This window comes from Petaurus breviceps, unplaced genomic scaffold (genome assembly GCF_028583685.1).
Source record: "Petaurus breviceps papuanus isolate PSGF00001 unplaced genomic scaffold, PetGlider_PUasm1.0 90730, whole genome shotgun sequence".
NCBI classification, from domain to species: Eukaryota; Metazoa; Chordata; class Mammalia; order Diprotodontia; family Petauridae; genus Petaurus; species Petaurus breviceps.
In genome coordinates, this window is record NW_027187324.1 from 4,539,559 (window position 1) to 4,566,591 (window position 27,033).

The 27,033-nt window shown below is 35.9% G+C and overlaps 1 protein-coding gene and 1 pseudogene across 2 annotated transcripts in view; one reads left to right on the forward strand and one right to left on the reverse strand.

Moving 5' to 3' along the window:
• Positions 1-27,033, reverse strand: part of KLHL1 (kelch like family member 1) — a 542,636-nt gene that overhangs the window by 165,145 nt on the left and 350,458 nt on the right. The gene's annotated exons all lie outside the window — the stretch shown is intronic.
• On the forward strand, positions 485-24,028 carry LOC138145178 (thyrotropin receptor pseudogene; annotated as a pseudogene).

The window sequence follows — 27,033 nt, forward strand, 5'->3', positions numbered from 1 at the left end:
GGAGAAAAAACTTTGGAGTCTGAATGCAGATGGAAGCATACTATTTGCTCTCCATTTTTTGTGGTTTAGTTTTGTTTCTTACTGTAGTGCCTCCCACTAGTTCCAATTCTTTACATCATTACTAATGTGAAAATATGTTTAATACGAATATATAAGTAGAGCCTATATCAGATTGCATGCTGTCTTGGGGAGGGGGAGAAAATTTAAAACTCAAAATCTAATGGAAGTGAATGTTGAAAACTAAAAATAAATTATTTAAAAAGATAAAAAAAGATGTTTACTGGACAATCACTTTGAAATGTACAAGCTGGTGGTAATTTGGAATATGAGCTAAGGAAAAAGATCAGGAGAAAGACTTTATCTGGAGTCATCTTTAGAGAAAAATAATTGAAATCACAAGAACTAATGAGGTCACCGAGAGAGAGAACAGAGAGAGAGCTCTGCTAAAAAAGGCTTTGGGGAGAAGCAGAGCAAGGCAGTAAGTATGGATATGAACCAGCAGAGAAGATTGAGAAATAGCACTGAAATAGGTAAGAAGGTTAACCATAAGAGAACAAAGTCACAATTCCCAGGGAGGAGAGAATATATAGGACAGGATGACCAAAAGTCTCAAATCCTACAGAGAAGTAAAGAGTGTATGTTGAGAAAAGTACATTGCATTTGTGAATTAAGAGATAATTGACTCCAATAACTAATTTGGAGAAAGATGTTTTAGCTGAGTGTTAAGATCGGAAACCCTTTTGGAAGTGGCTGATAAGCAGGGATGGAGGGGAAGCACAGGAAATGAATGCAGGCAGTTTGTCCTAGGTGATTTTCTGAAAGAGAAGAGAGAAATAGAGTAATAGCTTGAGGAAATGGCAGAATCAAGTGAGGGTTCTTTTTGTTTGTTTTCTTTTCTTTTTTAAGGTGGTAGAGATCTGGGCTTGTTTGTAGGTGGCAGAAAAAGAGCCAGGAGCTAAAAAGAAAAAAAAAAAAGCTAGGAAGAAGCATGAGTAATGATTGGGGGGTGGGGGGGCAGGTAACCTGCTAGAGAAAGGGTATAAGTAGAAGAGTTAATATTGTAAGGAAAAGGGCTATTTCTTCATCAGAGACTAAAGTAAAAGAGGAGAGAATGGATGAATGATGTATAGGGGTATAGGGGTATTGATACATTGAAAAGTTATTAAAAGTGACAGTCAACCTTGGGAACAAAGGAGGAAGAACAAACCCAGTTTATCACTTTGTAGGCTTAATAAAACATAGTATTTGTATATAAATCATCCCTAGAGAAGAAGGTAGTCATAGCAATTAAACATATATTGGACTGAGAGGTGCAAACAAAGGTAAAATCTGATATTCTCTTGATGATGTGTGGCCTTTAGTTTTAAAATGTACATCTCAACCTACACATTTTAGAAGTCACATCACAAATAAAAGCTAAAGACATCAACCAAAGGGCACTTTATAGTTAACAATCAAATAATGATTAAATGCCTTTTGTGACAAGCCATTACAGATATTTTAAAGAGCCGGAAGAGACAGGTACTGACCCCACAAAGTTTAAAATCCTAGTTGAGAAAATAAGACATATCTATCAAGAACAAAAAGAGAGCAATAGATCCGTCTGTCTGTACATAAATAGATAAAGATAGATGTATATATTTATTTATACATACATATATTTCAAAGAAAGAAAAGACATGTCTGTCACTTGACAATCTTTTTTCTTTTTTTAATAAGGTAATTTATTTATTTTTAGTTTTTAATATTCACTTCCATAAGTTTTAAATTTTCTCCCCCTTTCCACCCTCCCCTTCCCCAAGATAGCATGCAATTTAATATAGGCTATACATATATATTCCTATTAAACATATTTTCACATTAGTCATGTTCTATAGAAGAATTAGAAAAAATGGGGGAACTATAAGAAAGAAAAACATAAAATAAAACATAAAAAGATAATAGTCTGTTTTTATTTGCATTCAGACTCCATGTTTCTTTTTCTGGATGTGGATGATATTTTACATCATGGGTCTTTTGGAATTGTTTTAAGTCCTTATATTGTTAAGAAGAGCCTAGTCTATCAAAATCAGTCATTGCAACAGTGTGGCTCTGCTCACTTCATTCAGCATCAGTTCATGTAAGTCTTTCCTAGTTTTTCTGAAGTCTGCCTGCTCATTATTTCTTATAGCACAATAGTATTCCAGCACATTCACATACCACAGCTTGTTCAATCATTCCCCAATGGATGGGCATCCCCTTGATTTCCAGTTCTTTGCCCCCACAGAAAGAGTTGCTCTAAATAATTTTGTACATGTGGGTCCTTTTCTCATTTTTATGATCTCTTTGGGATACAATCCCAGAAGCAGTATTGCTGGGCCAAAGGGTATGAACATTTTTATAGCCCTTGGCATATAATTCCAAATTACTCTTCAGAATGGTTGGATCAATTCAGAACTCTACCAGCAATGAATTAGTTTTTCAATTTTCCCATATCTTCTTCAACATTTATCTTTTCCTGTTTTTGACAATCTTTTTAGTCATATTCATATATTGTTAAAATTGCACCTTTTTTCAAATAAAATGTAACATTAAAACAATTCATGCATTACAGATGCTTATGTACTCATCATATGTTCATCTATTTTTGTTGAAGTCCAAAATATTGTGATATCTAATTAAAAGAATACACATTTCCCTACACCATTTATTTTCTTAGAAAATGTTAATTCTTATAACTTTCTAAATTAATATCATCTCTAGCAGTCTTTTAGAAGCAATGTAACCTAATAATGTAATGCTTAATTAAAACCAAGGGAATATAACGTGACAGAGTACAATTTACCTTTAATCTACCAATAAAACAATGGGACTCATTTATGATTGTTAGGTTTTTATTCCCTTTGTATTATACCTTTTTCCTTATTTCCTATTCCTATTCTTTTTTTTCCTATTGAGGTATGATTTCATTTGTAAAAATACTATGTCCAAATTTACAAATTACAACCCCTCCACCTCTTCTTATGTTGTGTAATTCTTGTTTTTGTTTTCTCATAAACCTGCAATAGAAGAACTGACTAATTTGCTGAATATCTTCCTTCTCTTCTTATTTTTTTAATTTCTAGGAAACAGGATACCACTTAGGTTATCAATCCAGATTCCCTAATTTTTGCAGCATAACCAAGCCAGTTCTTTTTTTAGTGACAAATGCACTCAAATATTTTATTTTTATGTCACTTATCATGCATCTTTCCATTTCTTTTGTGAACGCTGGCAAAATTTTGCCTAAAAATTCAAAAGATGTCATTCTATGTCTATCCTCTATGTCTCCTTTCTTATTATTTCAAAGAAGTTAAGGCAGTTTATCACTTTTTCACTGTCACTTTTATCTCTTAGCCTCTCTAGAATCTAGATCTAGATAACTAAATTTACAAATTTTATTTAAAAGAAAACAACAACAAACAGTGATATGAAGACTCTCCTGGGGGGAAAAAGGTTTTGAATTTTTAGTAATATAACTTTATGGAGAATGTGAACAAGAACATTTCTAAACTGAATTTTTGACAAGAATGTATTTATCATTCCATATCAAGTTATTATTAAAGGAATTCGAACATTCAAAGGTTAGAAACAGAAGAGAGGTAAATGAGAATTATTGCAATTTTCATGTAAGAGAACAGTCTAATTTTCCATATGCATGTGAGTATGGATAAATAACTATATCTACATTCAAAAACTTTATTTTCCATTTAAAAATATTATATCCTGCATATGGTCTTCTTAAGTGCCTATAGTCTTCTTAAAATCAAATATTGGGGCCAAGCTATAAAAATAATATAGAGGATGTGAGCAATTAATAGGGAGATAGAATGTATTCAGATTAAAAGCTATAGAATTGAAGGTGGTGAGGAGTTTGGGGCAATTTAAGGAAGAGGAAAGTTTTAAGTCGGGCTGAAGAGTGACTGACCTCTAGCCTTATAATCCATGTTTCCTTGTTGCTATTCACATAGGGAAGAGACAAAGGCAAAACCAGAAAAGAACAGGAAAATTAAGTAGGAAACTAACTGGAAAAAAAACTAAGTGTGCAACTTATTATCTTGCTACCTAAGTTGTAAGTAATGACTAGAGGTCAAAGGATGGCAGAAAGCCATGTAAACAGACTTTTGATTCAAAGATAGTTATTAAATCCTGAAATTAAAAAAAAATAACTATGATTATGAAGAAAGTTTCAGGTTGGATTTCTTTTTTTTTTTTTTGCCAAAAAAAAGGTTTAAGCAAATTAAGACTAAGAATTTGTAAAGAATAACGAGGCAAATAATGAGAAAAGTAATTAACTTTATTATTGCTTTCTTGAATTGAATCTGTGATTTCACTAGTATAGGGAACATTTAAAGTTAAGAAACTTCCTCTGTCATTGCAGATTGATACTTGCTTTGAAATTTATGCATTCTGAGGGGCAGCCAGGTAGCACAGCGATAAGAGCGCCGGCTCCGGTGTTGAGAAGACCTGGAGATCGAATCCCGGGCTCAGACACTTAGCACCCACCCAGAAACACCTGGTCGTGTAACCTTGAGCAAGTTACTTAACCCCAATTGCTTTAAAAAAAAAAAAGAAAAAAAGAAATTTATGCATTCTGGTGAACTGAGAAGCTAAGTGACTTGAGAAAGGTTACTCAATCATTGTTTTTGTGGTTGTTTTTAGTGCTGAATCTATTATGTCACACTCTCTCTTTTACATAAGTATTTAAAATTCTACAAATCTTGTTGAAAATCCCATCACCTTTTACAAATATAGAAAGTAACAAATGAGTGAGGTACAAAATGTATTCTGCATCACTGGAAAGCACGCACACACATACACACATGCCTAAACAAACATGTATATCTGTCCTCTCTCCCTCCCTCTATATATACATGCATACATCTGCATGTATGTATATGTGTGTGCATATATAAGATCAGCCCTCATTATACATGTGTATATTTGTCTTCATTATGTATCTATATCTATTTCTATCAGTCACATATATACATATACATACATACATGCATACATACCCACATACTTCCAGTACATACAATAGTGGAGTGGGGAGGGAAGCTACCCACTAATTCCACCCTTTAGGAAACCTAATTTCATACCATGAGTTCATAATTAGTGGACCATGGTTTTACAGGTATAGCATCTTAATCAGGATATAGGCATCTTGAAATTTTGGTGATAACACCCCTGAAGTTATAGTGTTGTGTATCTAATGCTCTGACATGATGCAGAAGTATATGGTAACTCCAGAGAGATAATGAATACAACTAAACAAAAAAAACAACAAATGAATCAGTAAAATGATTGAAGGGGAGGAGTTCAGCGGTGCATATTATCTATCACTTTTTGTGCATCAGATAACTTAAATGTTTATATAGGGATGATGTACCAGCTTGCATCAACTATTAACATATTTTGGGTGAAATGTGCATTGGTCTAAATGACTTGGATAATGGCTTTAATTCTTTAGGGTAATTTTTAGTAGAAAATACTAAAAGGTACTCTGGAAATGACTCTATGGATATCAGGCATGGGTGAAAGAAAGAAAAAAAAAGGGGAGTAGGGGATCAGGCACATTGAAAGGAAAATTCAACAATGGTAATGAGACCTTTGACAAGAAAAGAATACACATACCCACACAGACATATACAAGCACAGTTGTATGGCCAATGCAAAAAGAAGGACTGATAGCTTTAACATGATTTATAAGAAATGAGTAAAAAGCTCTTTAGCAAGCATGCAGAATAGAATTATACAAGGTTATTTCTGAAAGTGGACTTAGAGATCACAAGTTCGATTCCTCTCGTTTTACATGTAAAGAGATGGGGGCCAAAAAATTAAATGAGCTTGCCTAATGTCATATGGGAACTGAAACTAGAATATAAGTCTATTTACTTACAATCTAGTGCTCTTTCTATTACATCACAGAAGTGGGAGATACAAAGAGATGAGGAGAAAAAAGAAACAGTTGGCTATGGCAAAATAAATTCTCTCTTACTGAAGAATAAGGAGAGGGCAGTGTTGGATAAGGGCTTCAAAGTTCAAAGACTCCTCTTCCTTCCTACCTCTAACCTTTTCACTGTGTCCCAGTTGGGCTTCTTCATTTCTTCAATCCTTTCAATGCCCATAACTATTTCTGTGTCCTTGGGCAAACCAAAAAGAAGCCCTCTTATATTTTAGATTGCTGTTGCTCATTCATTTCAGTCATTCATGTCAAAGGTCTCATTACCATTGTTGTACCATACCAACTCTTTGTGAGCCCATTTTGAGTTTTATTGGCAAAGATACTGTAGTGATTTGCCATTTCCTTCTCCTACTCATTTGACAGATGAGGAAACCGAGGCAAACAAGGTTAAATAACTTGTCCAGGGTCATCCAGCTAGTAAGTTTCTGAGGTCAGATTTGAACTTCCTGAAGTCATGCCCACCTGCCTGCTATACTATAGATTACAATCACCTCATTTTACAGATGTACAGATGATATAAGATTTGACCAAATTTACACAGGCAGAAAGCAGCAGGGGTCATCCTATTCCAGCTTCTTTTCATTTTACTATGCTGCCAGCTTAATCTGAATGTTTGTAAACAAAAATGCAAGTATAGATGACTTCTGAGTGGCTCTTCCAGATCTAAATGCTATAAACTGTTTATTAAGAATAGTAGCTATTAAATCCAATGGAAAATACTTTTCTAATGTCAGAAGCAAGGAAATCACTTTTTACAAACAATTGCTCCCCATGTAGGTTTTCTTAGTAAATGTATGTATTTAAGGCAAACTGGATTGTAGCAGGACAGGTCTGACTGACAGGAAAAGTGAGGTGTATGACATATGAAACTGGTTGATAACTTTTCATTCAATTTTAAAAGCTTGGTCCAAAAATGCTCCATTAACTTTTCCATTATTCATTTGTTCAATTTTAATTTTTAATAAATTGTAATCCAATATTATTATATTACCTCTCTGTTATGAAAATATTTAAATTAAATCCCAATGCAGTTAAGTTTATTCAAATTTCCATTTTCCCTGAAATTCTAAAAAATTTTTAACACACAAAATAGACAAAGAAAAGATATATAAAAATGCATTCTCTAACCTTCCAACTCAACAAGTTTTGACAGTCCCCCCAAAATCTCAAAAGTATAAGTTTTGTTGGCTATATATTCTGGGAAGAATTTCATATTGGATTTTAATAAAATTTTTTCATGCATAGAGTTCTGAAATTCTTCCCAGACCTCCAATTCCTGAATAAGCAACTGCATCTAATAGTTAAAATTTCCATATAATTTAAAATACATAAGGTCTTTTCAAGTCCTTTGGGAGTCCTACCAACATGTATTTCCAACCAAAAGACCACAAGAATTAAAAAAAAAATCCACAAAATGAGGCTGTAATACAAAACATGCATTTCTGACATGGTTGGCTTGTTTTAGAAAAGGAAGTAAACATTGCTCTGCTGCTAATCTAGGGATCTTCTGACAGAGTCAAATGTGCAGTTTTACAAAGCTCCTATAGCTAATCTTTGGGGGTCCGAGGTGTTGCAAGTTACACCGAAAAAAATACTTTAACATGGTATGTTCCCATTTGGAGTTCATGTTTAGTTTGGGGCACTACATTTTTAGCATGTTGAAAAGATAGAATACATCTAGAGAAGATGAACCAAGAAGGTAAGAGATCTGGAAACTATTATCATATAATAAAAGATTTATTTTGAATATAGGAGACTTATGAACGACTAGTAACTGGTAAGTGATTTTAAGTATTTGAAGTGGAAGAGGCATCGTTCTTGGTCTCTACAGATACAGGAGAGAAAAAGACTATTGTCAAAAGAAGATTTTCTGGACAATGAAATGGACTATATCACAGAGTCATGAAACCTTGGTTGATAGAAGTCCAGGTCATTAAAAGTAAGAGTTTAAGCTGTATGAGCATCAGTGAGAGATGTTGAAGGGATTCCTGTTGGGTTGTTTTGTTTTGTTTTAAGGAGATTGAACTGGGTAATGCATTAGAATTTCCCTTCTAATATTGAGATTCTGTGATTCTTTTATTTGTATTCTGGGGGAAAAGTTTAAAAATACACTGAAGAAAATTAAAATCCCCATCCAGTAACCAGCTCATTGAAACTGATTAAGGCAACATCACAAAGCTAAAAATGAACCAGACTCCTAGTAAAATAACCAGCTAAAGTAGACAGATGCTATTCTCTCATTGTCATGTCACAATGAAAAAGTTATGAGTCAATTAACTTGAAAATTCTGCCATATTTAAGCATTTTTATGGAAATAATTTCATTTCATTTTGATGGCATGCATATTATATATACATATATATATATATATGTGTGTGTATATATATAAAATCAAGCATTTACTTTGTTTGTTTGCTTTTAATCACCCAATTCTGAGCAGAGGAATTATCTGTGAAGTCCCCTTTAAATCCTAAGCCTTTGACATGGTTGAATGACCTAATTGTGCCTGAAATCATTTTCCTGGAGAGAAATATTAAATTTTATGAAGTTGCACTTAGGGCAAGAATAGAAAAAAAAACCCTGAATATGAGACTGTGCAGTCACCAATACTCTGTGATTTTTTTTTTAGGTCCATGATTTCTAATTGCTCCTAAAACAAACAAATAAGGCATATGGTATATTTAACTTTCTTCCTAGCCCACTATACCCCCAAGTATTCTAGAATTACACTGATTCTTTGATTTTAGGGATTAACCCCAAGTAAGACAGGTTTTCTTAGCTACTCATTGCCTCAGTCTATATTCATTCCAGAAAACATCTCCTGAACTGGGCAGCTAGGTGCACAGTGAACAGAGCACAGGCCCTGGAGTCAGAAGGACCTGAGTTCAAATCCAGTCTCAGACATTTAACTAGCTGTGTGACCTTGGGCAAGTCACTTAACCCCTATTGCCCTCCAAAAAAAAAAAAAAAGAAAACATCTCCTAAAATGTCCATGGCTAAGTTTCCCCAAATGTTTGTAAAAAAAGATGTCCAGATCACACACATACATGCTACTTAAGGTAGCAAAAGGACATTGATACAAGATAGTCTTTGTTAGATAATTACCATCCACCAGCCACCACACACACACACACACACACACACACACACACACACACACACACACACACACCACTGAGGGTTTCTATATAGGAATCCTTTTTAACATTCTGATGAGGTCCTCCTTTAAAAAAACACTCCTTAATAGTTTTCCCCCAGTATCACAGTAACTTAATATTTTCAAGAATTATAGTGACCACTAGAGTATTGATTCTACTCAGGGGAAACAAACAAACTGGCAACTGCTGAATAAACAATAATATTTCCATCAGACTTTTACTCTATGGGTAATTCACTGGTTTTCCACACAAAGTAGAGTACAGAGGAATTAATATAAAATGAGTCTCATTTTTCAACAATAAGTATCCTGTATTAAGTAATCCCCTTTTCTATCACAGGCAATCTTAACCTGGAATCCACAAACTTCTTTTATATTTAATATTTGATAACTAAATTTCAAAATGATTGATTTCCTTTGTAAGTCTATATATTTTATTTTACATGTAATGAGGGTCTGGTACATGTACAGACCCTGTTAGCTTTTCCTGCTGGTTCTATTTCCTCATCTGTAGAACCAAGCCCCCCCACCCCGACGCCCCCCTGTATATGTATTTAAAAACATTACATTGACAAGGGGTCCATGGACTTCACCAAATTCTTAAAGGGGTCCATGACACAAACATTTTAAGAACCCCTGATAAAGAAGGTCTGTGTTACAAACCTTCATTCATGGGAGTTCATGAATTTAGAAATTTCAAAGAGGTATGCTTCCCAGGAAATATTCCTCTCTGGCTAGAAGATTATAATCTAATCTCATGATTTTTAGGGAATTCAGGTTCCCCCCATTCCACATAGGAATTGGAGTTCCAGAATATTGTCTCTGAACAATTCCTTCGGTCAAGCAAGCATCAATATGTCCTCATTTCTTCTATAGGAAAATCTATCAGTGCCTTCAATTTCTATTTGTTGAGTCTGGAAAATTTACTTTCAGGATTTCTCCTGTCAGGAAATGTACAAGCACATGTCTACTTCTGCCAGGTGCTTTTACCTCAAGCTGACATCAATTGCTCCAGGGAAGGAGGTTTGGGGTTGGGAGGAGCTCCACATAGGCTCAGATCCCTCCACCCCACCCCCACCCCCAACCAATGAATGTCTTATGCAACGTGTGTGTTTGTTTGGCTGTGTGGGGAGAGAAAGAAACAGAGACAGAGAATGAGATGGATAGAGATGGAGAGACATTGACAGAAAGACAAAGTAAAAGAGAGAGAAAAAAAGAGAGAGAGAGAGAGAGAGAGAGAGGAGGGAGAGAGAGAGCGCACATGCACTAGTGTAACAGTTTTTCCAGACAAGACAGTTGGACTGGCAATGCTGCAGAGGAATTTGAATCCCCCAAAACCCTAGGTGAGGTATTTCTTCCTAACTGTTGAAAAAAAGAAAGATAACATAGATCTCAGGAGTAAAGGATGGAGTCTTCCCCACAGAGGCAGTTTTTAAAATTATGAAAGAGAGAGAGGGGAAAAGAGAACATATTCAAAGGAGAGGGTGACTGGCAACACTCCCTTTCCCCTCACTTCCAATTAAAATGCAGGAACAGTGAGATTAGAGTCACTGTCATTAGTTCAGCAAGTTCCAGCAGCTCTGGGTAGACTGTAGAGGTGAAAGCTAAAGGGTGTGTGTGTGTATATATATTTATTTGTCTATTTTTATTGTGGATGCTAAGTTACGAGGCTGGAGTGATAAGGGGGAAGAAAAAAAAGCAAATAAAAAAATGAATATGACAGGAATGTGAAGGAACTTTCAATCCTCATTCCCTTCCCCTTCCTTACTTCAGTGGGTGTGCCTGGCACCCATTTCATGGGTAACTCTATCCTGTGCATTTCCTTGTGTCCTTTTATTAGAGGCATTTAGGAGCTGGAAAGCTTTGGTAGCAGTGAAGGAGCTCTTGCTTCAGGGCGAGGACACAATCTCTCAGTATACAGTTAAAAGTGTTCTTTCTCTGGGGAATGTGTGTGAGGACAGAGGTGGCAATAATCATGAGCCATTCACATATACCCAGGGGCAAAACTGCTGTGAACCTGGGCATTTCAGTACTTTAGTCTGTCACATCAGAGTATGGGTGTGATCTGTTGTGACATTTAGATTTCCACTAGAATCACCACTCACTTTTATAGACCACAGAATGGGCTAAGAGTGTTTTGGATTTCAATATATTGTCTCAGTCAAATGACTGCAACTCAGAAAAAAGATTAATGTGCTAGTTTTTGTGTCTCCCATTGGTGTGAGAACCCAATGTGATAACTGACCATTACATATTTATGTGTATGTGTGTGCATGCATGTATGTATCCGTGTATGCATGCGCCTGTATATGCACATGCATACCACCACACATATGTGTATATATGCATGAGTATATACACATGTGTGTGTACACATAACATACACGTGTAACACATACATGGGTGTGTGCATCTCTGTATACTATTTATATCTATATTTTTTATACATCTGTTTACTTCCTTGGGGGAAAAGTGATTTCACTTCCTGAATTATTAGCATTTTTGTTTGTTTGTTTTAAGTTTTGACCCCAGAGCTTTCTTGTTCTTCAGTTATACAAGTGATGATGCAACATGACCTTGTTTAGTACAGGGGCCCTGTCGAAATCACACCACCTAGGAAATGGCTGCAGGCTAATCTTCAGGAATCCTAGACTCAGGAATCCTGTGCTAATAGAGTGTTCAGCTCATCTTGTGGAAAAATTGCAACTTCACAAAATGTCTCTAAAAAAGAAACATACTGGTTCTATGTTTTTGTGACATCTATCAATTCAACTAAAGCCAGATAAATTGTCAAATGAAAAACAATTTTGTACACCTGAAAAATATGCCAAGAATATATCATTCTACATTTAAAATTTTTAAAATATGGGCAATAGTTTTTAATTCATTGAAGGTATCATTTTGATATTTTATTTTAAATAACTAGGAAATAAATAAATAGGAAAAAAATTCCTAAAAACAATCTCTACATTTTTGAAGTCTATGCTGTTTAAATAATGATTCATAAATCATTTAAATAATAGCCTTATGGACAGAGAGGTGACTTCAAAGTCAAGAAGACCTGGATTTGAATTGCTAGTTCTGTGTGACCACAGTCAAGTCACAAAAGAAGCTCTTTAAGACTAGAAGTTACAGAAGAGTTTCCAGTTGGTATCAGCGGAGTGTTTCCATATCAAAAGGTCCACACATAGATGAAATCAGAGGTCTAAATGAACAGTGGGAAAAACCTACAGCCTTGAGGCCACATGTAGCCCTCTAGGTCCTCAAGTGCCATCCTTAAGGGACTAGAGTCACATGTAGCCTTGAGGCTGTATGGTCCCCACCTCTGGTCTAGATGAACACACTAATATATAACATTATATAAATATACTAGACTAGACTAGACTATATACTATGATATAATATGCTATACTATAGCATAATGTAATATATACACATGCACACATATGGCCATGCATATATATCTCTGCACACACACACATATATATTTCAAAGCTAATATGTAATATTTATAGATACATTAACCAACTCTTGCATTCACAAAATCCTATGGTTTATAACAGATCATTCTGTCAATTAAAAAAAACAAAAAAATATTAAAATTGTGCTAGAGAAAAAGATTTTTAAAAATAATCCAGTAAATAAAAATGAATAGTGCTTCTGACATCTATTTAGGGGAAAGTATTTCACCACACCCCATATTCCCAGTCCCCAAATCTCACTACGATCAAGGTGTCCCCAAACAATCACATACTTATATTATTTTGAGAAAGGCATAACTTAGAAAAGATGAATGGCAAATGAAAATAATCATGCTTTGTTACAAACTAAACTACAAAATGATTTTAAGTAACAGATTCATCTCCCTGTGCCTTGCCTTAGCTTTTTAGGAATGATTTTGATGATCAGAAAAATAGGGAAGTTGGAGGCAGAATAGTATTTGAGCAAGACATTACTTCATGTGAAAGATTTGATTAATGTCAAAAGGACACAGACATGAGTACTGTTTGTTTAAGAGGAGATGGCATTTGCTTCTCCTGAAGTGAGGTCAACAGTAAATACATCAGAAAGGTGAAACATAGATTTGTACTGCAAATTATTAGTCAGGCCACAACGAGGGTTTTATTTTCTATTCCAGTCCTGTCTACCTGTCAAATCCTTATTCACTTATACCTCAGGCACCTGAACACACAGTTTCAATATTAAGGTTAATATATATAAATACACACATCTATACATATATGGAAGTAGGAAAGCAACAGAGTACAGGTCATTTTAGAATTGCATTTTCTATTTTCATAGTGTATAATATTATAAATGACTACTCGTTGAAACCAGATGTTAGGTGTTCTCCCTTCTTGATTAAATATTCACTGCTACCTAAGCCCTGAACTGAAATATGCCACCCTTATATCTAAGCTTCTTTAGAAAATAATTTGGCACTTATGCTGAATTGCAGCAAATTGGATAGTTGTTTAATGGTGTGGAAAACTCCCCCAGTTGACTGAATAGACTAACAAATTCATTATTATTTATGACTCTATTCCCAGGCTTTTGTAGGTCAACTTAGAGAATTCACTAAACTACATTGCTTTTTCAACTTAGGAAAGACAAATTCATAAGACATTTTAGAGTTGAAGAAAATCATAGAGCTAGAACAAATCTTGAGGGATTCTGATGACAAATTCAATATCTTCAAGTAGAATCATGCCTAACTTTTTATTTTATTTTATACTGAATGGTAACCAGTTCCTGTGTCTAATAAGTCAACTTGATTCAATTCATCAGTACATCAGTAACTGTTGATTATATAACTGCTAACCTCCAGGAATATTTAGATAAAGCATAGCATCTGCCTTCATGGAGCCTATACTTAAGTATGAGAATATTTAATATGTATGTAAAGAATTAATATTAAAATAATAAACTATAATTGTTCAAGTGAAGTGATTTTTTAGGTGTTATATTTTAGGTGAGATCATTATTGGGGGATCATGGAAGGCTTCCTTGAGTATTAGTTATTTGAGCTGAGTTTTAAAGAATGGGTAGAAATTTCGGTAGGCGAGGTGATGCAGTGAGTAAAGTGCAGCCCCGGAGTCAGGAGGAACCAAGTTAGGTTCCAGCCTCACACACTTAACACCCACACACACAAAACAAAAACAAACAAAAAAAAATAGCCGTGTAACCTTGGACCTTGGGCAAGTTTACTTAATCCCAATTGTCCTCCAAAAGGCAAAAAAAAAAAAAAATGGGTAGAAATTCACCAAGCCGAGAGGAAAGAAATATATTAGAAATATAGAGAACAAAATGAACAAAGGAACAGAGGGATAGGTAAGAAAAAGTACACATATACATAAAAAGTGATTTGAGTAGTTTGGCTGGAGCACAGAGCATGTAAATTAACAAGAAATATTTATTGAGTGAATACAATAGATTCATGCTATTGGACTTAGGATACAAAAAAAAAAAAAAACATTGGAAAAAAACCAGCACAATTTCTGCTCTGAAGATGCCCACATTCTAATGGCAAAACAACATTCAAATGAACGTGAAATATGTGAGAAACATACTGTGTAAATGGAAGTTTACTCAGAATGAAGGAAGGAGTGGGAGTGGACCAAGGAAGGCATCCTGGAGAAGCCTGTAGAACTATAAGCATTGGGGCAGCTTGGTGGCCTTGGTGGCGCAGTGAGTAAAGAGCTGGTCCCAGAGTCTGGAGGACCTGAGTTCAGTTCCGGCCTCAGACATTTAATACCCACAAAAAAAACGAGCCGTGTAACCTTGGCCAAGTTACTTAACCCCATTTGCCCTCCAAAAGGCAAAAAAAAACCCCAAAAAACTATAAGATTTACAAAAAAGCCAGAGAAGTTGAGAGTTGGAGATCAGGAGACAGAGCATTTCAGGTATAGGAAATGGTCAGAACAAATGCAGAGTAAGAGGATGCAGTGCCATGGTTGAAGAAGAAAAAGTAAGTCACTGAGGCCAGACTGTTGGGTTTGTGGAGGGAAATAAACTGTAAGAAGACTGGAACGATAGAAAGAAGTAACGAGATCTTTATCAGAGAAAACCTGATGCAAAGATTTTTCAGATATACAGAGAGGGGTACAATTCATGACCAAACAAGAGGGATAAAAGATCACGAGGTTAGAAGAGCAACTGTTCCCTGGAAGAAAAAGAAAAGTCCTTGCAGCAAGCTTTTTTTTTTTCCTGATAAGGGAATCATTTCTAAGATACATAAAGAATAGATTCAAATTTTAAAAAATATTAAGTGCATTATCCATTTAATAAAAGGTCTAAGAATATGAACAGGTAGTTCTCAGGGAAGAAACCCAGGTTATCTATAGTTTTATGGGGGAGAGAAGTTCCAAAATAATAATAATTAGAGAAATGCAAATTAAAAAAAATTATGTTCTTCTACCTGACACTCATTACATTGGCAACAATGAAAAAAATAGTAACAAATATTGGAGGGGCTGTAGGAAAACAGGTGCAATGTTGCACTATTAGACCAGTGAATGAATACAAGCACTCTGGAAAGCAGCTTACACAAACATTTTAAAAGGAATACAGGGCCAAGTCACCTAAACCACTACTATGCCTATGCCCAAAAGAGATGAAAGGAAGAGAAAACAGTCCTTTATGTATAAAAATATTTATAATGTCATTTTATTGGGACAAAAACAAATAGAAACTAAGGAGATAATCACCAGTCAGGCGATGGTTGAACAAACTGTTATGAATCAATGTTGTGGAATATTATTATTCTATTAGAATTAAAGAAATAGATTATTTCAAAGAAACATAGAGAAACTTGTATGAACTGATTCAGAGTAATCAGAAGAGTAATTTGTGTTACAACATCAACATTATAAAACCACATTATTTCGATGACTTTTATAAATGGATAAAGAATGGAACAATTGGAAGCAGGAAAATAACTTATACAATAACAACAACATTATAAAGACAAATAATGTTGAAAGGCTTACGAACTCTGAGCAAAACAATTGTCATCCATAATTCCAAAGGACCTGTGACAAAGCGCCTTGAGAAGGGGTGATGGATTCAGGGTTCAGATAAGACATGATTTTTATTTTAAACCCAGTCAATGAGTGAATTTGTTCAGCTTGACTACGCATATTTGTAATAAGAAATTTGTTTTTCATTCTTATTTTTTTCCACAATAAGGTGGGGCTGGGGAGAGAGAAAAGAAATTTCTGTTAAACCCTAAAAAAAGATAGGAAAGGGACAGGTTGTGAAGAAATTTAAGTAGCAAATACAGCAATTTATATTTGATCCTAGAGGTAATAGGGAGCCACTAAAGTTTATGGAGATGAATAGGATTAATAGTTTGATCTGTTTTGGGAAAGGAAAAGTAAAACATTTAGTTAATTGGAAAATAAATTGGAATAAGAAGGTGCTTAAAACAGGGGGACCATTGAGAAAGCTATTGTGAAATAGTCCAGGCCAGAAGTGATAAGGACCTGTACAAAGGTGGTGGCTATGCTGTCTGTGACATTAGAATGTGAGTTTCTTGAGGGCAGGGATTGTGTTTTGACCTTCCTTTGTGTTCTCAATTCTTTTTTTTTTTTTTTAAAGCAATCGGGATTAAGTAACTTGCTCAAGGTTACAAGGCCAGTTATTTCTGGGTGTGGTGCTGAGTATCTGAGACCGGATTTGATCCAGGTCATCCCGACACTGGAGCCGGTGCTCTTACTCGCTGAGCCACCTGGCCTCCCCTAAGCAATTGGGGTTAAGTAACTTGCTCAAGGTTACACGGCCAGGTGTTTCTGGGTGGGTGCTAAGTGTCAGCCCCGGATTTGATCTCCAGGTCTTCTCAACACTGGAGCCGGTGCTCTTACTCGCTGTGCTACCTGGCCGCCCCTGTGTTCTCAATTCTTAATACAGCATCTGGTACATAGCATGCATTGAATAAATTCATGTTAACTGATTGACTGGTAAGAAAAAATGACAAAATCTGGCAACAGATTGGATATTTGATGTGCACAAGATGAGAAATGAGGATCAAGGTTGTAAGCCTAGGTGTCTGGACAGTAATAGGGAAGCTGGGAAAAGGAGAGGTTTGAGGGTAAAAGAAAATTAGTTTTCTTTTGTATATATTGAGTTTGAGATTCCTGTAGGCCATCTGATTTAAGCAGGCCAAAAAGCACTTGGTAAACTGTCACTGGATTTCAGGATGAAATCCATCTTCCTTGCCACCCCTGGCCCTTGTCTCCATTCTGAAAAAAAAACAAACAAAATAAGCACAACAAAACAACCAAAAAACAAAACAAGACAAAACAATCTAACTTGGTGTAGTAAAATGTCACAAAGTTCTTCACAATCCTTCAGTCAAGAGCATGCTACATCAATGTCTGTTGGTTGAAGGTCAACCTCATAAAAGTCACGAATGATAGGAATAAAAAAATAATATGGGTAGAAAGCAACTGAGACAAACAAGATAGGCTTCAAACCAATAGGTGGCATCAAATTTGGGCTGTAAAGGAAGATTGTTTCTGATAGATAGGTGGCAAACAGGGGGTAGTTACAGAAGTGAAGAATAACATTCAGAAAGAGCAAATATCAAGTGTGGGAAATATAATTTTGGTTGGAACTTTGGGTGAGTGAAGGGGTATAATTCAGTATAAGTATGAACAAATAGATTATGGAGAACTGAGAATACCATGCTAAGAGATTTGTAATTTGTCCTAAGGGCAATTGGGAATTTCTGAGGGTTTGAAGGGAAATGACATGGTCAGCAACGATATGTTAAGATTTGTTTGGAAAGTTGTGTAGAAAATCCAAGATTTGATCAAGATTGATATCCACCCCACTGTTGCAGAATTCTGAGGATTTCTTGACCTAGTTTTTTGATACATTGTCCTTAATGGGTACATTGAATATGCAAGAGAACTTTTTCTTATTTGTTGTTGTTAGTAATATTCCCAGGGAATTTATTTTACTTATAGGCTTATCATTCTAACTACAGACATCCTTTTCTTAGTCACAAGTATTTCTGATGTTTTCTTCTATGAAACATCTAAAGTTCAAATCTTGTGTTGCTAACATGCTAATAACATGCCCATCATGAAGTATTCTACTATCCTTTGGATGATTGGCAATTTTGATTTTTCTCAGATTGTGATATTTTTAAATAAACTTTACAAAATATACTATGCTGAAAACTTGAAAAAATCACATAAAACTATTCAATCTATGGAGCCAGATGGCCAATCCACTGACAATTTCCAAATTATTTCAGAATGACCCGTTCCATTTGTAATACAATGCAGGATTTTTTTTTCTACTTTTTTTCAAAGGGTAGGAAAAAGTTTACCCAACATCCTCTGGCTAGTCATTAATGTTGAACTTGCTCTTCTCTAGGGGGCATTTTCTTTCTGTTTTCAGAAGTATTAAAATGATATACTGCTTTATTTGTCTTAGTGTTGGAAATTAAAATCTCAATAACAGTAATTTCTGCACATTGGTGATAAAACTAAATTCACTTGAGATTTTTTCACACTGTCTGAGTTTTGCTTCCTTTTCTCTTAGGGAATTTTTTAATTATGAAGCAATTTCAAAGTAATTTCTAAAGTGCTTCTTTATAATTTAAAAAAATAGTCATTCTTTCTGTCTATTAAAATATGAATGATAAATGATGTGAAAAACAAACCTTTCTGAGAAAAGAAAAGTCAGTGGCATCAACACAAGTCTACCAACTATTTCAAGCAATGGCCAAAAATAAGGCAGGGATTGGGTTGGAAAGAAATACTGTGGGACCAGGTATTGAACTCTTTGAGAAAGAAGGGATACTGACCTTGGGACAAGTAGATAAACCACTAATATGAAGACTCAGTAAAATATCTGAACAGAGCAAACCTCAAAGAAGGAGAGGGCCTAGAAGGGTCTGGAAGAGGTGATGAGGAGTAGTCAGACTGTAAACTTCACCTTTTTTTTTTCTTTTTAACCAATATGTTATAGAAAACTATTTCAAAAAGATTCACAGTGAAGGAAAACAGATTTATTTGATAGTAGTGAGGATAAAAAATAAATAAATAATGATAATAATATTAATAATATTAGAACTGAAAAGATTCAAGAGTGTCTGTTGTCAGAGTAGAGAACCAATGGAGAAGAGAGGAATTAAAGATTCATGAGAGGGAGGACATGACTGCTAGAAAAGGTTGGAAGAAGTGAGAGGAAATGTCCTTATTGGGTTGCTACTAGTCATGGCCTATAGTGGGCCCAGACTCAGCTCAAATCCAACTTTTCTGCAAGAGGCCTTTCCCAGTATCCCCAGGTACAAATTACTTCCCTTTCACCCATTCTCTCTAGATAATATTGTTTTATAAATTAATTAATTTATTTTTAGCTTTCAACATTCACTTCTATAAGTTTTAAATTTTCTCTGCCTCCCTCTCCTTCCCCCTCTCCAAGATGGTGTGCAATCTGATATAGGCTCTACATATACATTTTCATTAACCATATTTTCACTTTAGTCATATTGTATAGAAGAATTAGAACAAATGGAAGGAACCATGAGAAAGAAAAAAATAAAACCAAAAAAGAGAGCAAATAGTGCTTTGATCTGCATTAAGACTCCATATTTCTTTCTCTGAATGTAGATGATATTTTCAATCAATCTTTTGGCGTTGTTGCAGGTCCATGCATTGCTGAGAAGAGCTAAGTCAAAATCAGTCATTACACACTGTGGCTCTTACTGTGTACAATGTTCTCCTGGTTCTGCTCACTTGAGTCAGCATCAGTTCATATAAGTCTTTCCAGGTTTTCCTGAAGTCTGCCTGCTCATCAATTCTTATAGCACAATAATATTCTATTACATTCAAAAACTAAAACTTGTTCAGCCATTCCCTAATTGATGGGCATCCCCTCAATTTCCAATTCTTTGCCACCACAAAAAGAGCTTCTATAAATATTTTTTATATGTGGGTCTTTTTCCTATTTTTATGATCTCTTTGGGATACAGTGTTAGAAGTGGTATTGCTGGGTCAAAGGGTATATACATTTTATAGCCTGTTGGGCATAGTTCCAAATTGCTCTCCAGAATGGTTGGATCAATTTATAACTCCACCAACAATGAAATAATATTCCAATTTCCCACATCTTTTCCAATATTTAGGATTTTCCTGTTTTGTCATGTTAGCTAATCTGATAGGTATGATGTGGTACCTAAGAGTTGTTTTGATTTGAATTTCTGTAATCAATAGTGATTTAGAGCATTTTTTCCCCATGACTATAGATACCCTTTAATTTCTTCATCTGAAAACTGCCTGTTCATATCCTTTGACCATTTATCAACCCGGGAATGACTTGTATTCTTATAAATTTGACTTGTCTATAATTTTAGAAATGAGAACTTTATCAGAAATACTGGTTGTAAAAATTCTTTCTCAGTTTTCTGCTTCCCTACTTATCTTGGTTGCATTGGCTTTGTTTGTGTAAAACCTTTTCAATTTAACATAATCAAAATCATCCATTTTGCATTTCATAACATTCTCTATCTCTTGTTTGGTCATAAATTCCTCCATTCTCCATAAATCTGACAGGTAAACTATTCCTTGTTCTTCTAATTTTCTTATATTATCAGTCTTTTTTATCTAAATCATGTACCCATTTGGACTTTATTTTAGTATATGGTGTAGTATGTGATCTATGCCTAATTTCTGCCATACTACATTCCAGTTTTCCCAGCAGTTTTTGTCAAAATGCAAGTTCTTATCCCAGAAACTGAGGTCTTTGGGTTTATCAAACAGTAGATTACTATAGTCATTGACTACTGTGTCTTGTGTCCCCTAACCTATTCCACTGATCCAATACTCTATTTCTTAACCAGCACCAATGACTGATGCTTTATAATACAACTTAAGATCTGGTACCTTAAGGAAGGCTACCTTCCCTAGAATTGATAATATTGTGTTTTTACCCAGTTAATCATATATTGTTTCCCTCATCATATTGTAAATTTCTTTAGTGTAGAGATTTCCTTTGTATCTCTAATGGTCAGCACAGTACCTGACATATAAGTAATTAATAAATGCTCAATGACTTCCTGACTGACCCTGGATACATATACCTCCAACTAAACAACGACAACAACAAAACTGCCTGGCTCCAATTCAGTTCAATTTAATAAAGGCTGCCTTCTGGGACTTGGGAAAAAAATTATACTTGGTTTCCTTATCATCCAGTCTGAAAGTATAGAGACTACTATAGTGGTCTCATTATAATAGGCTGGGGAGCTTTGTGCTGTTGTTTCCAATCTGGGCCTTTTTATCCCCAGCTTGCCTAAGGAGAGATCCCTAGAGAAGGTCCCCCAGGCATAGGCTCACTGTATCCATGCTAAACTTAGTGTGGGTACACCATAGTCTTAGCCCACTGCCACTCAGATCTCCTGAGTTCAGTTGATCATGCACCAGCCTCTGCCTTCCTGCTTTCTGAGACTACAGGTGTGCAACAGCCTTTGCCTTCCTGCTCCCTGGAACCACAGATGATGCACCATCGCTGCCTTCCTGCCCCCTGGGACCACTGATGTGTACCAACAGGACCAAAAGGAATACTGCTTCTTCAATTCATAGAAGAAAATTTAACAAAGATGATTCTAAGAAATCAAATGTGTGCTTCTAAATAGACACTAAGTGTTCTCCAACCTTCTAGGAAACACCTCCCTCCATAGTCTTAGAATTACTTTATAGCTAGCTACCAGAGGCAGCAAAGAATGAGCAGGCCCCTCTTCTCTGAGTTGAGAGCAATCTGTTGTACTTCTGCCAGTAGTTACTCTTATCTCCTAATTCAAACTCATTTATTTTCCCCCTCTGGGGTTCTTTTAATGTCTTGCTTCTCTGTGTTTTGTAGCTAATGAAGAAAGAGCTCAGGTATTTTATTTTAGCACAATATTTTTCAGCCTGTGAACTTGTTCATTCTAACTTTTGCAGAGGAATTTGAATCACTAGGAGCTTAACTTATCCTGATGCCCTGAAAGTGCTGTTTCTCTTAAAATTCATTAGGATTTTCAATATCAGACGTAAATATTTTCTGACCTGACCAAAATTGATTCAGCTGATGTGTTCTTTATACTTGAAATTACAGAAAACCCTTTTATAACTTCAATTCCTGTGAAGGCTTTCCAAAGGCTGTGCAATGAGACCTTAACCTTGAAAATCTATAATAATGGCTTTACCTGTGTCTAAGACTTACCTTCAATGGGACAAAGTTGGGTTCTGTTTACTTAAACAAGAACAAATATCTGACTGTAATTGATGAAGATGGGTTTTTTGGGAGTATACAGTGGGCCTACCCTGCTGGGCATCTCTTACACTAGTATTACTGTTCCGTCACCTACAGATCTAGAGTATCTGAAAGGACTAATACCAAGAAATACTTGGACTCGTAAGAAGTTTCCTTTTTGTTTGAATTTCCTTTACCTGACATGAACTGACCTTTCCTATCCAAGTCACTGCTGTGCTTTCAAGAATACAGAGAAAAACAAAGGGATCCTTGAGTCCCTAATGTGCAGCCAGGGCAGCATTCACAGCTTGTGTCAGAAGAAATCTGTCAACGCCTTGAATAGTCCCTTTTACCAGAAATATTAAGAGGAACAGAACCACACAAAGGTAGTGTATGAGGGAGATTCCACAGTACAGGATTTCCACAGCAACTAACTATTAGTATGTCTTCTTTGAAGAGCAGGAGGATGAGAATATTGGATTTGGCCAAGAACTTAAAAATCCTCAAGAATGATTATACAGGCATTTGATAGCAATTATGACTATTCTGTGTGTGGAGACAATGAAGATCAGGCATGCTCCCAAGAGTCAGATGACTTCAGTCCCTATGAAGATATAATGGGACAGAAGTTTCTTAGAATTATAGTGTGGTTTGTCAACCTGCTGGCTCTCCTTGCCAATTTCTTCATCCTGTTTATTATCATCACCCATCATTACAAACTTACTATCCCAAGTGTTCTCATGTGCAAATTGGCCTTTGCTGACTTCTGTTTGGGGGTCTACATGTTCCTTATTGACTCTGTTATCTTCCATATTCTCTCTGAGTACTAAAACTATGCCATTGACTGACAGACTGACTCTGGTAGCATCACAGCTCGTTCTTCACTGTTTTTGCCAGTGAACTTTCTCTGTACACATTGATAGTTATCATACTAGAGCTCTGGTATCCAATCATTTTTGCAAGGCACCTGGATAGGAAGATTTGCCTACAAAATGCATATATGCTCATGCTAAGGGGGTGGGTTTGCTGTTTCCTTCCAGCCCTACTTCCATTGGGGGTGATCAGCAGTTATGGCAAAGTTAGTTTCTGCCTCCTTACGGACACAGAGACTCCCTTTGCTCTTAGCTATATCATATATTGTGGTCCTGATGCTGAATATCACTGCTTTTATCATTGTCTGTGCCTGCTACATAAAAATTCACGTCACTGTCCAGAATCCCCAGTGTAGCCTGGGTGACACCCAAATTGCCAAGAGTCAGCTCTGCCGACCTTCACTGATTTCATGTGTACTGTGTTGATTTCTTTCTATGCTTTTATAAACAAACTATTTATAAACAAGCTTCTCATCACTATTAGTTAACTCAAAAATCTTTCTGGCCCTTTTCTATCTGTGGTTTTCTGACAAGATGATTTCATTCTACTGAGTAAGTTTGGTATCTGTAAGCACCACACTCAAGTCTACCAAGGGCAGACAATCTCTTCAAAGAATAGCATTGGTATTGATGGTCAGAAAGGTTGTTGGGGATCAGGGAAGGATCTTTGCCACTGTCCAGGAAGACTATGAGCTACTTGAAAACTTTCATCTGGTCAAAGGCAAGCAGAACCAACTCAAGGTAGATTGCAAACTGACAATTTTATAAGCTCATCCTCATATTCAAAAATATCTCAAAATGGTAACCTAACAGACAGAATCCTGATTTCCTAATTAAAGTATTCTAATCTTGGTCCACATTTTGTTTTTCTTCTCCCTTCTGTTCTTGCATTTCTTATAATGAATAAATAAATATATTTTGCACATGAATGACTTTAAACTAATCTCTCCTCATAAGATATCACCCTTAGGAGACCAAGGAAGTATTACCATAACTAAGATTGCATCTCTAATTTAGTTGATAGCAAAATGATCCATCCCCTCAGGGAGATTTCCCAACTAATTTGTTCTACAAACTAGTCCAAAAGAAAAAGCTCTCTAAGAGGGGAAACATCCGAAGTTAGTAGAGCTTTGGGAGTAGAGATCCTCCCTCTTCTGTTGCCACCTGTAGTAATGTGGAGTCTGCACTTGGGTATTCTGCAATGACATGGCTGATGCCACCCAGTTCATTTATACACTCCTTCCAGTTGCTTTGGCTATCTAGCGCTTAGTACTGCCACAAAGAACTGAAGTTAACTTGAACCTAAAGTCAAAACATAATTCTGAAGAGAGTGGCTATTTAGAGCAATGAATAGCAGGATGGGAATGATGTTGTGAGGGAAATCTTTTTCAAGATGTTTTTTTCTGGCTCTTGCTGTTCCCTGAAACCACTTACAATAGTCATCTCTATAAGGACCTACCAGGGATTCAATCATTTTGTTTTTCCCAGGATATGCAGACTTGTTTCTATGACTAAAAGCCTATCTTCTTGATAATTGTCTTAGTACAAAAGAATGGAATTGTAGAAACCATATCTGGTTAGCAACAAATGTCTGTTATGGTACTCACAGAAACAATATTTTGGCCCACTAAGCAGTACATATTCCTATGAAAAGGTTTATTTTAAGTTTCTAAAAACTAAAGTTCACTTGATTTTATCAATACCATCTCTCCTTAGCCCTGACTTCTTTCTTACTGTTTCTCATTTCCCTAGACAAGTATTTGCTTTCTGAAACAACAATGCTGGCTGGATTGGAGTCAGGAGACCAGAGTCCTAATCCCGAACCTACCACTCTCAGGCTTCATGACCTTGGGCAACTCCATTAATCCTCTTCGGCCCATAGTTTCCCTTCCAGCTCTGAGACTCTAGGATAGGGTTCCCACAGACACCTTTTTCCATGTGATCCATACGAAAAGGAAATAGAAAGGAAAAAGAATAACCATCACATTTCCTTGAGGCCTAATCTCTATTTCACAGAGGCCTGAGAGTATAGGGTTCCTCTCCCTCCTCCTCAGCCACAGAGTTCTTAAGATTACTAAACCAGATAGAGAAGATTCTAGTGATGAATTGGGCTGAATCTGAATTGTTAAACTGGCATCTAGTCTATACAAGATAACTGTTCTATGATTGTTAGTACAAAAAAAAATGCTACAAAACTTTTTGACCTTTATTCATATAATTGAATAATGTGCATTGTAAAAGGGAGTGGTAGATAAGAGTAATTTCACTACCCCAGGGCAGGGTTCCTCCACCCCCAGTCCAAGAAGCCAATATATCCTCAAGAATTGATTCATTCAGCAAGCAACATTTGGACCAGACCAAGAAACAATAGAAACTGGAGTAAACAATGCCACCTAAGCCCATGAAGGTAAACAATCTGTACACAGTGTTAGATACTCCTGGGAAGCTGAAAATTTCACCAGGTGTGGTTGACCTTGTATAAAAATGTGCTTCTCTTTACCAAGATTCTCTAATTGCCCATAATTTAGGGATCTCTTATCAACAAACAAGCAGCTGCTTGTTTACTTGCACACAGACCCTTCAATTCTCTGCTAAAAGATCCCAAGCAAAAAAACATTTCTATGTCCTCATTAACTGTAGCATAAAATGTAAGCTTTTTATTGTTCTCAAACTATATTATTCCAAGTCAGAGGCCTAAATGAACCCACTTGTACCTATCCAGTCTGACTATAGCCTTCATAGTGCCAGGTTATTTGAAGACGTTCATATTTTAATAGGAAAATTCTAAAAACATAATGTCATTAGTTATTCCCAAGTTGGTAAACAAGTTCATGAAAATTATTTAACTTATCGTTTTAAAAAAAAAGAAAATTTTCATATTTAAGCTCATAAAATTCAATTATTTTAACTTCTGATGAGGTCAAAAATTTGTTTCCCCTTAAGTGCCTAGGACACTTAAATGCCTAGCACTATTTACTCTGCAGATTTTTATTGTTAATGTGATAGTTATAATGATCTTAAATAGTAATTAGGATGAATCTACTACCCTATGATGAGTGATACAGCAAAGCAAAATCAGAGAGACGGTCTCAGAGGCAAGACTACCTGAGTGGTTTAAGTTCTGACTCTGACACAGATTCTGTGTGACCCTGAGCAAGTAATTTCATTTCTCAGTGCTCTAGGCCAAAGGTGTCCAATTCAAACAGAATCAGGGGCCACTACTCTGTAAACAAGAATCCCTCTGGGCTGCATATGGAACTCAGTTTTAAAATTCAATGTTATCTATGTTTTGTTTTATTTTTGTTTATTTTGTTAAATGTTTCCCAATTAGCTTTTGATCTGGTTTTCCCCTCCACTCCACCAATTTAGGAGTGTTGTAGGAACATGTAGCTCAAAGGCTGTGTGTTTACCACCTCTGTCTAGGCAGCTGGCTAGGATTATAAATCCTAGAGACATTGATGATCTGCATTGGAGGAGTAAATTTCTTCATCGATGAATTTCTTGTAGCAATAAAAGCCAGGTTCAGTGCCTTTTTTTGTTCTCAAACATGGGGCAGCTAGGTGGCAGAATGGACAGAGTACAGTGCCAGGAGTCAGCAAGACCTGAGTTCAAATTTGGCCTCAGACACTTACTAGTTGTGTGACCCTGGGTAAGTCACATAATACTGTTTGCCTCGTTTTTTTTTTTCATCTGTGAATTGAGTTGGAGAAAGAAATGGCATACTGCTCTAATATCTTTGCCAAGAAAATCCCAGTAGGGTCACGAAGAGTCAA